The sequence below is a fragment of the Symphodus melops genome (assembly GCF_947650265.1).
Source record: "Symphodus melops genome assembly, chromosome: 7".
In the NCBI taxonomy this organism is placed as follows: domain Eukaryota; kingdom Metazoa; phylum Chordata; class Actinopteri; order Labriformes; family Labridae; genus Symphodus; species Symphodus melops.
The window spans coordinates 20,247,767-20,262,290 of NC_136697.1; positions in this window are offsets into that span (position 1 = coordinate 20,247,767).

The following is a 14,524-nucleotide window of genomic DNA, read 5'->3' on the forward strand; positions in this document are numbered from 1 at the left end:
CATTAAAACATTGTTTTGTTAAACCACAGCACAACATTTTATTGAAGAATTAAGCTATAACTAAGATTATTAATCAGGTCTGAAACAAAAGTCTGACTAAGTTTTTTTTTTTTGGATCTTCATCTGTGCACTGTCAGAAAGGGAGGAAGACTCTCATACTCTTAAGGTAGTTTATGTTTTAAGAATTTTTCAGCAAAACTGACAGTAAGGATATCTCAAAATCTACCTGACAGTTTCCCCATATAGCTGTGATTGTGAAAAGGTGGTTTGAAAAGATCTCCAAACATGCTCTCTGCTGTTTTTCCTCATCCCGGCAGAGCACAAAGCACACACAGGACTTCGAAGAGCTTTGGTGGCGGACGTGTGTTATTAGATTTTCAGAGGATTAATCACTAGAGGGTGCTCTCCAATAAGTTCCAAAGCCATACAGAGCAGGAAACTTTGTTTGACATGAAACTTACTTTTACTCCCCCGATGACTTTGCTTTGCTCAACTCTTTTGGAGAATGGATTTTCAGTTTGATTGTTTGATGTGGCATTCTTTAATCATATTTGTCTGTGCCTATCGAAGATACTTTTGTATTGATGTGCAATGTAAAGCACATCAATTGAACTTCACTGAACTGTTAAGTAGATTAAAAAATGTCTCACAGTCGAGTCCTTCATCTCCAAAGGGCATTTTAGGCTTAATGCTCCCATCCATTTTGCACCCAAACACAGTGTGTGCTCCAATTACTTTATTTTGATTTTCACTCAATTTGCCAAGGTTTCAAAAAGCACCAAAAAATGTCAGTCTGAATTATGTTCAAATGTCAACAAAAGAAAGAGGCATCAAAAGGCATCAGAAAGGTTTCCTTTCAACTCGCTATGAAAATGTCTCCTTGGATTTGATTCAGGAAGAGTGTAACAGCTGTTCAAATCATCGTTTGCACGTTCAGAAACAAAATACAATCATTAGATTGTGTCATAATGAAAATATGTGAAACTAACTGTGAAGCTGTGAGCAGTCACACTAAATAATATATTGATGATGACAATCTGTGATATGCTTCAATGGACAAGCCAAATAACAATACCATAATACTATTATTTTTCCGTCAATATTAGTGAGTTAGTACCAAATCTTGTACAAAATACATATAGTTTCTTTGGCCAGTTCTTTTGGCCAGAATCTGTTGAAGCTATAGGTTCAGATTCTGTCCCTTTCAGACTTGCTAGATTAGCCATCTCTAATGTAGTTAAACTCAGCTAATATAGATGTTGGGTTTGGCTTTAGACAGTAGATATAGCCTTGGTTACATCATACAAGAGTTTTGTTTTTTAATGCAACAAGTGCTACGAGGCATCTTTATGTGACATAATGAAGATCGCACTTGCTTGTCACACGCATATATGGCATGCAGATTCTGGACATGCAATAGACATTTCAGCCAACTGTTTCACTGGCTTACATGTATTACTGCAGCTACAAATGTACAGTAGCAATGCACCACCTGAAACCACAAGAAAACTCCACCTAGAGAGCGAGAGAGAGAGAGAGAGAGAGAGAGAGAGAGAGAGAGAGAGAGAGAGAGAGAGAGAGAGAGAGAGAGAGAGAGAGAGAAAGAAAGATATGGACCTTCACATTTTACTCTTGGCAAGAAAGCAAACCAGCATGATTCCCAAAATGTTCATCTGTTTCTTTTGGCTGAGAACTTGTAGTTTGAGCTGTCACAATTAATCAGTAACCTCCTTAAAATAACTGAAGGGGAATGAATGTAATGTCTGTACTGAGACAAAAGACGGTAAGAAAGACTTTCTTGGAACATAAAAGTCATAAGCTCTGTGCCCTTCACATATCCAGCACAGTGTTAATTTAATAATGATGTATTAGTTCCAGAGCGTGAGGAAGACAGACTGTGCGAGTGAGTGAGTGGAGAAGACTGGAAGACAAAAACAGAGCGCTTCAACAAAGGAGTAAATCCTTTTTTTTATGCATTGTCTGATCATGCAGATGAGATTAAAACAAATGACATCAATACAGCAGCTTTGGCAATCAGCACAGACTCAAATTTGGAGATCGAGCAGAATTCAGTTTTATCACTTCAGGGTATGCAGGCTGATAAGGACTTCCTCCAGTTTGTTGTGTAGATCTGTGGGGAAGTTTCAAGCTGATTTATTTTAATTCTACATAAAACCATCTCCAAATTAGATGATGCACAGATTTGTTGCTTTGATGTCTTCTTTCTGATTATCGTCTTTATCTTTGTCTTTTTATTCTGCTTTTCTCTCTCTCGCTCTATTCAGGTCTTCAAAACACATATATAGGCGGTTCGTAGATAATCCATCAAAAACTGACTGCAGGCAGAGACTTGATCTCAGTCCCACTGTGATTAGATTGTGTTCCCTGCTTTGTAAATTGTATCTGTTGGAATCTGTTCCCATACAACTGGTAAAGGACATTGTTGTGTTATAAGATAAATTTTATTGATCCTCAAGGGGAAATTTGGGCATTGCAGCAACAATACAGAAATCAAAAAGTAAAAACAGAATAGAACATTAACATAAATACAAATTTTGAAAAATAATAATAATGATAGATATATACAGAAAAATAAACATAACAGGGTGAACTCAACAGGAAGTGTCATGTCCCTCTACTGGGTAGCCCCTCCTTCTCCTATTGTGGGTTGTCTGTCTTTCCCTGTCTGTCTAATCCTCATGTTTCTCTTGAGTGAGTGTGGTGGGTGTGATTTTCTCTCCTCAGGAGGCACCAGGTGTGTCACATCAGCAATCAACCCGGGCTGTACAAGACCAGCAGTTTGTCTTTGAGTCATCGCCAGATCGTTCCGACTACCATGTGTAGGAGTTCGTCCTCGGCCCATGAAGTAACTCTTTCTCTTTTTGAATTAGCTCGTGGAGCAAATAATTTTTTTTTTTTTTTTACCTGTCTCAGATTGTTTGCTGATCTCTCACTGGAGCACCACGTCAATTCTTGGACACTTCACAACCCACACTCACAGGATCCTGGGACTTCTCACCACCCCTCCTTTTGGCACCATTGTCTGAGTCACTTTGTAAATAAATCCGGTTTACGTATCCCCACCTGTCTGTGTTGTGCATTTGGGTCCAATCAAGACAATCCATAACAGGAAGAACCACAACAATGAAGAACTGATGTGCAGTGAATGGCAGGTTAAAGTAGCCAGTGATGATTTGAAGTGATGTGTGTTCGGAAGCAGCGAGTAATGTAAACAGCAGGATATGATAGTTAGAAAGTATAATATAATGTAGTGCAAAATTAGAGTTCTTTCTTTATTGGATGCTGCCATAAAACTTACAGTGAGAAAAAGTTGAAAACATTGCTGGATGACAGAGAGAACACAAGACCTTATCTTCAGTAAGCCTTGTTTTAGCAAATTTGTGTTTAAAATATTTTTTGAATAGGTACTGTCACATGCTAAAGAAGACAAATCATTACACATAAATAGTGAGCTATTCTGTCATGTGCTGTGTGCCATGTTAAGGTTAGCTACAGCTGGCAGTTAGCTGCTAACTATCTTGAGTTGTTTGCTGTTGTTTCCATAGTAGTGTAAGATGAATTGTCACACTTTTTCAAGGTATCATTTTTATGGTTGATTTTGTTCAGATTTTCTGAGTTTTCAGGCATCTTGCTCATTGTGTGCATTTCATCTGTTAGTTCACAGTTTACAGAATTTGAGTGTTCTTGTGTTGTAAATTTAGTGACTTTTTAAAGTTATATTTTCCACATTTTGCCTTTATTGGAGAGGACAGATGAAGAGAGGAAGGAAACGCTGTGAGGAGAGTGAGGGTGGTGACATGAAGCACAGGGCCAAAGTCTGATTCAAACCCAAGGTGGCTGCGACGAGGACCAGCCTCTGTACATTGGGCGTGCGACACAACAGCAAGCGATCTGTTGTAATGTTTATGTTTTATGCCTGTGATGTTATAGTTTGGTAATGTTCCTTTGGGTTCACGTTAAAGGATATGTGTTGGAAATTGAAGAAGAATAACATGGCTTTGAGATAATGGCACAGGGTAATGTGATGCTACTGTACCTGAAACACTACTAAAGAGCCTTAAAATCATCCTCTGCTGTCTGGACCATTATTCAGAAGTTTTATATCTATATCTCTGTGGATTGTTAAATGTGTTTGCATAATTATGTGACCATTATGTCAGACCAGATGGGTAATAAGAGTGATGAACCTCACAGTAGAGGCCTTTATTTACAGACCGATCTTCATCCTGGTCCTTCATTGTAGCTAGAGGCATGCAGGTGAAATTCAAGTCGCTCCACAGGGTAGCTGCTCATTTTCTGTCGAGCTCAGCAGTGCAGAGGGCCATCAGAGTGAAATCGTTACTGAAGAGCCAGGTAATGAGAGTTGAGATAATTGTAAGAATATTGCTTCTTTGATATCTCACAATAGGATAATTGTGTTTTATTACCAGCAATGCTTCTAAGAGATTTATTTTACTTTACTTAATGTCTAAACTTCTAGTTACCAAAGAAAGGGACACAGTAAAGTTCATTCTTGCATACAGATGACGTTAAAAGCTAAGGGCACAGTGGCTCTCGGGCACCTCTCAGTATTTATTTATAACTTTTTCTTCAACATATTCAAATTCAGGATCCTACAGTGAGCCTTTCTTCCACTTTTTCAGTTATTTCCAGACTTTTTTTTTTTTGCATATCGAAGCCTACTCTGCAAATGTGAATATTAGACATTGAAAGCCTCAAACATGCTTTCAAACCTCTTTTAGAAGCAATTTTTTTATCATGTATGATTTAGATTGAGAAGTCTGATTTATGTTTGTGGTAATAAATCTAAAATGTTTTTATAGTTAGAGATAGATATTAGTTGATTTGAAGTACTTGATTTAGAATTGTAACTTGTATGTGCACGCGAGCAAAGCAATTTATCTGTTTTCTTGCTTTTTATCTTCAATATTGGATTTATTTGACCATATTTGTATTCTAACCTGTACTAACACCCTGACACTTATTCTTCTTTTACACTTTATTCTTGTTGATTGGTTAAATGTTTTTGTATAGTTGCACTATCGTTATTTGCTGCTCTGTGTGCCCTGAATTGCCCCCCAGGGACAAATAAAGTTTTTTGAATTGAATTGAATTGAATACATTTTGGCAGGTATTTTGTGTTATGGGTGGAGCTGAGTTAATGTGGGTGAGATGCATAGGTGGTGAGAAATTGAGATCTTCTTTGTCTGGGGTGGAGGTGTAGGAGCTACACAGCAAACGTTTTTTAATCGTGTTAAAGTTCAGATTTTTTGATATATCTGTTTTGGGATTTGGTGGAAACTGAAGTAAATAAACTGAGAAATCAAACAAAAACGCTGGATCCGAGTAATATATTTTTAAGTGGAGACACATCAGAAACAAACAAATTGGCTCCTATTACTCAAGTCACAATTTTATAACACACTTTAAGAAATTGCCACTACCCCAAAAGTTGCATGTTTTAGTTGCTTTGAATTTGTTGGATGCAGCTGGTCCTTAAGGACTTGATATTTGGTGCTCCATGCTCCACCTCACTTCTCCATGCTGAAGCAAGTGTTTCCTGTTTGTGCTTGCGTGCAGATAAGTGTTTGTGTGCTTGGTAATTCCAATGAGTTACGGGGCTGCTGATCACACTGTCTGTTTCTGTTTCTGCTTTATGGCTCTCCCACTGATCTGCTTATGGGTGACATCATGGCGTCTGTCTGCCTGTTTATTTACGTGTTGTGCTGCTGTCAACAAACCTGTGTGCCGTATGTGCAAGTGAGTAAAGCGATATATCTGTTTTCATGCTTTTGATTTCGACAATGAAGAAATGTTAATACTCATGTGGAGTATTTGTCCATTGTCTATCTTGCAGTAAGTTTTCCCAGTGGTGATTGCTGTTTTTTTTGGAAGAGCTTAGTAAAAAACAGAAATTCCCCTTGGGCATTTATAAAGTATACATAAAAAATAATAATAAATAAAAGATAGCAATGGCATGAGTTGTGGCACATGTATGGTAAAATAGTTTTTTACAAACACCGGTAAAATTTAAATTGTTTTATTTTATGACTCAGATTTAAGCCATTATTAGACATCTGCCCCTCAATAATAACAAACCAAAGGAGTGCTGGTTTAACAAAGGGGCTAAAGTGCATGCCTCATGCAGACCTTGAAGCAGCAGTAGCCCTCGGCCCCTTGTAATCCCATCTCTCGCTTCCAATGTTAATGATGCTATTTCCTGTTAAAAAAGACAAAGGGCCAAACATTACATGCAATTTTGTGTTTTCTTGCCAACAACTAACTGGAGATTTTTGCATTTGATGTAGTCTCTCGTCGGTGGTGTAGAAAGTTGCAATAATACATAAACCCGATGTTTACCCATCATCACCTGTAGGCTGATGTTTAGTTGCCATGACGGTGAAAATTGTACTAATCATCCGTCTGTTTTGCTTAGCTGATGTGAAGAGAGTGACGGAATCAAAGCCGAAAGCAACATTTCTGTTATACAAGAACCTCCAGCTAAATTTAATTAAGCTTTAATTCTAAAATTTCAGCTTTACCAATCAAAGAGTAATACACAAAGGTTAAAGTCTCTGAATGTGGTCTCTGAGGTTCAAAGTGAAAACTTAGGTCAGAGAGCACAGCAGTACTGCTGCTCTGAGTTTTATGAAGTGCACACTGGAACCAATTAAAGAGTCTCAAGCTGCCTCAGACTGCATTTGTTTATCTCAATCTCATCTGAGCTGACTAAGAGAACATGCATAATGGGATTTCAAAATGTGACAAATGCCAACATGTCAACTCTGAATCTGACTTGTTCCAAAACTTTTCATGGAATACTGAGCAATAAACTGTCTGACACAGCATAACACTCACATAAGACTCATATGCATATATTTATTTAAAGTATGCAGCATGCATATTTTTTGACTGCACAGCAGCTCATTGCTCATCCCAGATGGACTTTTAAGATATCGAATTTGACTAAAACAACATACTGTAAGTGAAAGCATAAAACTTAAAGCGATGGCTTAAAAAGCACATTTAGTGAAGAGGAACAGACAGACAACAACATGTAATAGAAAACACCTATGTTTTAAAAGATTCACTGTCATTACATTTGCTTCGTCCATATTTGTTTAAAAGCAGTCGGAACGTGTTTTATGGTTGTTGGTCCAGTTTAATTATATAGGAGAAGCTGTTTCTGAATCGAACCAAATCAAGTGTTATGCATTGAAATGTGAGCGTGTCGTCTCTAATTACCCAAATTTGAGACCTCGTGCTGGGTTTGGCTTTGAGGCTGTCACAAACAAACCTGACACACACTTAGTGATGATTAATGTTCATATTGAACACAGATTGCAATCCACACACACACACACACACACACACACACACACACACACACCGCTGCTGCTGCTGCAGTGGTTTCTCTTGGATATGGAAGATGATCTGTAGTCACGCAAACTGGCTTCTGCTTCAGTATAATATTCCAGCTCTGTTTTTACTTTCTCAACGGCCAGATACCTCAAACTGATGCAGCATTCATGTTTCTATTTTTCAAATTCAAAGGGAAAACTGTGCCCACTATATGACGCAGGCATGAATCTACACTGTACGTACCAAAAATAAATTAGGATGATGTAAGAGCTTTAGTTCAAAAATGTTTGTGCGTGCACAAACTTTTGTGTATTGATACTGCATGCCATAGGACAAACACAAACAGGTACATGACTCACAGCTAGAATCCAGACAGTAAATGGAAATGAGACACAAATTGGATTGTATCGTTTTCTTTCATAGACGTGGCCAAAATCCCAACCACAATAAAATAACATATATATTTTGATGTAAGTGTCTTTTACACTCAAAATCCTGTTCTCAACACGCCCCCTCTAAAATATTTTTTTGGGGGAATAAAAGTCTTCACAGTAAACGATCAAATATTGTCTTTTCTGTAGGAGGTGCACTTTTCAAAGAAGTTCTTGCAAATGACAACAATTTTAGAAAAATCAAAGTCAATGTAATTCTGGGGTTGGAACCAATAAGCGTTTAGATTGTAATTTCAAACCCAGACATGGGAGTTCATAAATGTTTGATTAAGAGAGGCAAATCAGTATTGTATGCTTGCAGCATTCAATGCAGATTCCACGTATGAAAGAGAGGGAAAAAAAACAAACACCTTTTGAGCTTACATGTGATCAGAATGCTGAAAGAAACAACCAACAACAATAAACCTGGTGGGTTTTTTTTAACTGTTTTGAGAATAAAAGTTTGTTCTCCTGCAGAAAGCTACATATTAAAAAAAATACAACAAGGCTTAAAGAAACCCTCCAGTCTTGTGCCTTTGTCTTTTTCAAATTTCTAATGCAGAATTTGAATGTATTCAATTCACGAGTATTGGGGTAGCTGCTTGTGTTGGATCCAGGTGCCAATCTCTTGATATAAGGATTTTGTGAAAAATCAAGGGAGGCTTTGAACTGGGAAATTTACTTCCTGAATCAGCACCACAGAATAAGTGGGCGTCTACTTTTGAGCTCTATATACTCCATATTTGAAACTGGGCGTGCAGCAGAGAAGACTCATAAAACACTGGCACATTTTTCATTTTTCACCAGTTGTGAATATCGTAGATAATAAGAAATATGTTTATATTTGAGGTAAAATACACTTCTTGGATCAAAATAATTTAAATTCTAAATAAATAATTAATTCAACCCCCTCTCTCATCACCCATCTTTATTCACAATGTAAGGCCAGAGTATTAGCAACAATAACACGTGTATTAAACATACACATCATAGTTACAACCTGATACGTTAAGACTTCTGTATGTTTTCAGGCTATGTCCTCAATTACAACTTCTCTTACAAACACCAGCAACATTGTGTATTTTCATTATTTATTTTTTTATGCGTAAAGAATAATAGAAAGTGTATGTACAGTCTATGATAAAATAGTTATTTCAATGATGTCTTTGTTAGATTTAAATGCAGGGGCTCAGCAGTTGTTAAGATATCCCAATAGTGAATAACTATTGAAAAATCAAGCGCACGGCTCATATAAAGTTGCCTTTAATGAAACAGAGACGGCAATGTGTACCTGATATTTCTGTCTGTAGATTACATGAACATAACAAATCTTTAAAATCAAATCATGGTTATAAAACAATCAGTTGATACTTCCTGCTACAGTGAGTGCAGAAACAATAAAGAGAACATTCATGTGATAGAGATTTCAGTTTGTGTAGTTCGTAGTTCTTCGTTCGTTGCTTATGACACAAGAAAATGCTTAAGAATGTTTTAGTGACTCAGGGCGTCCAACGCTTGGTTTCACATCATCGTATATATATTTCACAAGCCCACACTGACTTCCCGTCACTACTTTCCTCCAGAGGAATCCCAAACACCGTCTTGAGTGGTGTTTGGATTCTCACAAAAGCTCTGGTTGACTTTAGTGAGGGTTGATGTGTTGAAGGGCTGATAAACGAGTGGAAAGAGATGGAAAATGAGACAAGAGACAACTTTAGTGAGCATTACCTTTTCATTATTAAATATGTAAACTCATTACGAGCTCTGTGAAAAAGAAGTGTTCAGACTGTGTTATTTGTAAAAAGGACCAATCATGCGCAACGTCCTGCATTCAGTCTTTGTTTTTTAGAATCAACAAAAGATTAGCATGAACATTCATTACAACTTCCTTGAGTGTGTCAGAAAAATGCCAGTAGCTAAGGGTCCTTTAAGAGAGCTATTGTTTGGCTTTTCCATTTTAAGCTTCTGCAGAAACATGGAAGTGTAACGCAGCAGACTCTTTACAAAAGGACCAACACTCTGCAGTTCATTCCAAGGTAATACATACTCAGTCTTATTTCTCTTATTTTCAGCTGTTTATGAAAACAGCCTCATGAACTTATCCCATGCTACCTTCAATCATCCACAGGTGTTTTTTAAAGGCTGGGAGGGTTTCCATTCTTTTAAACGGTCATCCCTCAAAAAAGGATGTCTTTGTATTTGAGAAGATCATCATGATCTGTTTTTATTTATAATCCATGTCTGACCATTTACTAAAGATGTCAGATAAATGAATGAAGGTACCATTTACAAAAACTCTCTCTTGTATCGAGGTGAAACATTGAAGAAGTGAAAACAGCCTTCTCAAAACTATACTGAATACATTTGAAGAAGTCTCTCAAAGGGTTAAGCATAAAAAGCCTTTTAATATCAATCAATCAATCAATCTTTATTTGTATAGCGTCAATTCATAACAGGTGTTATCTCGAGACACTTTACAAAAGCAGGTAAAGGACCTTACTGTTTGTCTGTTAACATTAACAAAAGAGCAAGGTAACAAGACCATGGTCATTGTTATGTTTACAAAAAGCAGGTAAAGGACCTTACTTATGGCTATATTACAAGAGCCCAGCTTAATCCATCATAGCGTGACAAGAAAAAACTTCCTTTTAACAGGCAGAAATCTTCAGCAGACCCGGGCTCATAGGGATGGGGGAGATGGGATAAGATGCAGAAAGAGGGGTAGGATGGGATAGGATGGGGGGGGGGTTGTTTGGGCAGGCCGTCCTCATCAACAGTCCCGAGGGCTACCTAAGAGAGCTCAGGAGCTCCAAGAAGTACATCAGGTCTGCAAATTCATTGAAACATGTTGGTACAAATAGAGGTACAAATAAAGTCACCCACCTGACCTGGTTATTAGGAAGAAAAAACAGATGTGTTTTCAAAAATTATTTACAATTCCAAATTTAATAGTTTTATTGTAAGACTTGCCACAATAAAAAATGTCAACATTTTTTTAAGTGCACCACCTTTAATGGATAAAGGAGTCTTCCTGGAATCCTATGTGGTGAGTATAGCTGGAAAAACTCTGCTCCTGTGATCTTTTAGTCACACCAAACCAACATAAGCAGATTTCCTCCATCAGTAGTTTTGACACCCGAGGTTTGCATTCAGAGAGGATGTGTGGGTGCATTTATGTGACTTCTGTGCTTCCGCCGCTCTGGCTGTAAGATGATTACACTCTTGAATAAAATGGCCTTGATGGAGCTTTGTGGAAAGAGTCTAAAAGCCTTTCAGACCAGTAAAGAAATAACAAGCTTCTGTCGAAAATACAGCCATTGGCTAGACATAAAAGTACAGACACTTATTTGCAGCATTAAGGCAAACACTGCAAATGCATACATTGTTATACTTTAGTGAATATCCACTTGAATGTTGAATGCTGGTAATGGTAATGTCATTCGTTGCTGTTTCTAGAGGGCTTAACTCCGGTTCCTGCTGAACTGAGCCAGTGCTTATTGAAAATCAAACTGTTATCAGCTCAGTAGGCACAGGAGGTTGAGCCCAGCCACCTGCACCTCCCCACTCCCACCACTAGGGGAAGCAGAGAACAAATGTACCATCAAGTCACAAAATGAAGTCAGGCAACAAAGACAGATGGCTGATTTGTGTTAAACCCACTTTTTTCCCTCACCCATCTGTTTTACCAACCAGCTACAGTTTTATTAAAACAACAACAAAACAAAAACAAATAATGGTTCCTTTCACATATCTTACATATTTAAAGCACCCTTTCACTCCATTGTGTGAAGCTAACATTTTTATGTTAAATCATTCAGTTGAAATACTGTATATGCCTTCACAACAGCTACATTTCTCTAAAAAAAAAAAAAACGAAGACACCAAAATAACTAATGTTTACAGATTCTGCCTTCCTCAGTGGTAGTTTGACTGAAATCAGTTTCAATCAGCACAACAGTTTAGAACAATTTCTGGTGAGTAAAATAAAACATTTCTGTGTAAAAAGCACATTTTGTAAACTTCTGTTTGATTTAAAAAAAGATTGCAGAATGAAATCTATAAGACGCTACCAATGGGCAAATTATGGTGGATAGAAAGGTTGTTGTATGTGTGCACATAAAACATATCTGAACAACATAAAGTCTGATAATACTGATGCTTCTTGTTAATACTGTGTTGCCATTTAAATCAAGTATGTATGCTGTAATAAATTGGGGATATACAATTAATGATTGGTTGATTGAAAATGTGGAAAAACTTCTTAGAGCACAAGCTTTTAGCACTGTGGGTTCAAGCACAATTTACAGGAGTCTCTTTTTATACTGTGGGTAATGGCATGTTTACTCAGCGACATGTACATGAATACACGCAATCAGTGCTGCTTTCGTGACCACCCAGACAGTAAATGAGCTCAGGAATCACAATTACATCGCTACTTGTTCTCCCTGATGGGACATTTCCTGTACTTCCTTCCTGTATGACTAAACTCACTCCTTCCTGCCTCCCCCCATCCTTTCTTGCCCATCTTTCTGGTTTCAGGGTCCTTGACTCAAATGGCAACACTAGAGACGAGCAACATAGCTTGGAACTGATAGTGTTAGTGTGGTTAAAAGATACAGCAACTTGATTGAGGCTTAAATCAACAATGTTGAAGGTTAAGACCACAGTCTGCTCACGCTATTGTAAAAGTTGTGATGATAAAGTTACATGAAAATAAAAGTGGAGCTAGAAGAGACATGGTTAGCAAAATAGTAGGCTTAAGATACATCCAGAAAGAGTACCTCAGATGTACACAAATGTGTTTAAGATGAGCGTTGGTATATATAAATAATATACACCAAAGCTTATCTGTGATTCTCAAAAGTGAAAATGTTAGCAAGGAAACAGCTAGATGCTAATTTATGCACTGTTCTGATGGTAACTAAATACATGTGTGTGTGTGTGTGTGTGTGTGTGTGTGTGTGTGTGTGTGTGTGTGTTTCTTCATCTTAAAATGTGTTGCAATGTCTCTCTTTATCAGTATCTTTTTTATTTGGAATTTTTTGTTAAAGTTGGTAGAGGGAAAATGACAACAATTTAGAAAATTCTCAACATACATCCTACATCCAACATCTCTGTTTGTTGTGGATTGTGGCCACACTTACAGAAATACATTGGATTCCATGTTTCTTACAGTTGTTGTAATGAAGGTTGTTGAAAGATGAAAAGGTTTGTGAGGAGCGGAACTTAGCCACTGTGAACACAGGCTTTCACTGAACTGTTCACGGAGCGAGCTAAGCCCTGCCTCTCTGGACAAACACATACGGTATGCATACTATTTGAACACTAAGTTTCAGGAAATACAGAATGTGCCATTGCTGTTTTGTTGAAAAGATTGTGCACTCTCTTGCCTAAATGATAAAGATAGCAAAGTAACCAGTAGCTTTGTGGTGCTTTGTAGCTAAGCACAACTTTAAATGGGCTAACAGTCAGCTTCCCTCTGCCAAAAAGTAAAAAAGTATCCTCAGAAAGCACAAACCTATTTCTAAAAATCTATTTTTGTAAAACTCAATCAATTGATTTCTAAACAAGGTAATTAAGGTTTTTAATGATCATTTGTGAAGTGTTGAAGACTGGGGTGAGTTTTAGCTGTAGCTAGTTGGAAATCCCTGGCAATGTGATTTACATTATATCACAATCAAATCACTCTGCCAGGAATCCCTCCAGCTAAACCAACAAGTGTGGATCCTGTTAGGGAAGAAAGAAAATAAGGTGGTGAGGGAGGAGGGCATTGAGAGAATGACAGATCCTATATTCTGAAAAATGATTAGTAGAAAGGCTGCATGTTTTGGTGAGAGGGTATTCAGGGGAGGACAGAGAGAAAGAGTGCAGACTCCAGGTGTCTATCTTAGCACACATCAGCAGGAGAGAACACATTTAATCCCTCATCACTTTGCAATTATGGGAAATACACAAATACACCCTCTCATACACTCATTTAAATGGTAAAACATGCACATCAACACACGTGGACAGATTGCATTTTTCACAGCTGCACCTGCATAAACAGATGCATGTTTTTAATTGGCAATGATTTTTGACATGTATGCAGGTGGGTTTGTGAGATTGTGGGTGATTGATCAAGTCTGTTTTGGAGCTTCACAGAATTGTGTTGAATACTGAATTTGTTGTTCGGGAGTTGAGGCCAAAACTGTATAAAAAATGGACATATAGTCTGAGTCACATCACCCAATCATTGATGGTGTTATGAAGCCAAATGATGGCAGTTCCCACATTGGAAAAACTGCCCTACTTTTGGTCAACCAAACAGGTAAACAGGTTCAACTGAGGTAGGCCTTAAGACTCCTGGCAAATGGTTACATGGCACCCAACTATCAGAGAACTTATCCTTTTTTTCTTAAAATTCCTAATAAACTTCAAATTGTAGGTGATCTTAATCTTTTGAGTAAGTGTTGGAAAACTGTAGTTTAAATTAGAAGAAAAATCTTGAAAAAAAGAGGTTCCATTTTAAATTATTTCCAAAAATGTCATTACATTTTTTTTTTGTTAGTAAGAAGTATAATTCATTTTGAAACTTTGAAACACTCATAATTGCCAACTCTCTATAATGTCCTGACTCAGCATCCTCCCATTTTCAGGAGGATGCATGCCTCTATGAATAAACCATATTGGGATGCTGTGTCCTAAATCATCTGAATAATTTGCACACA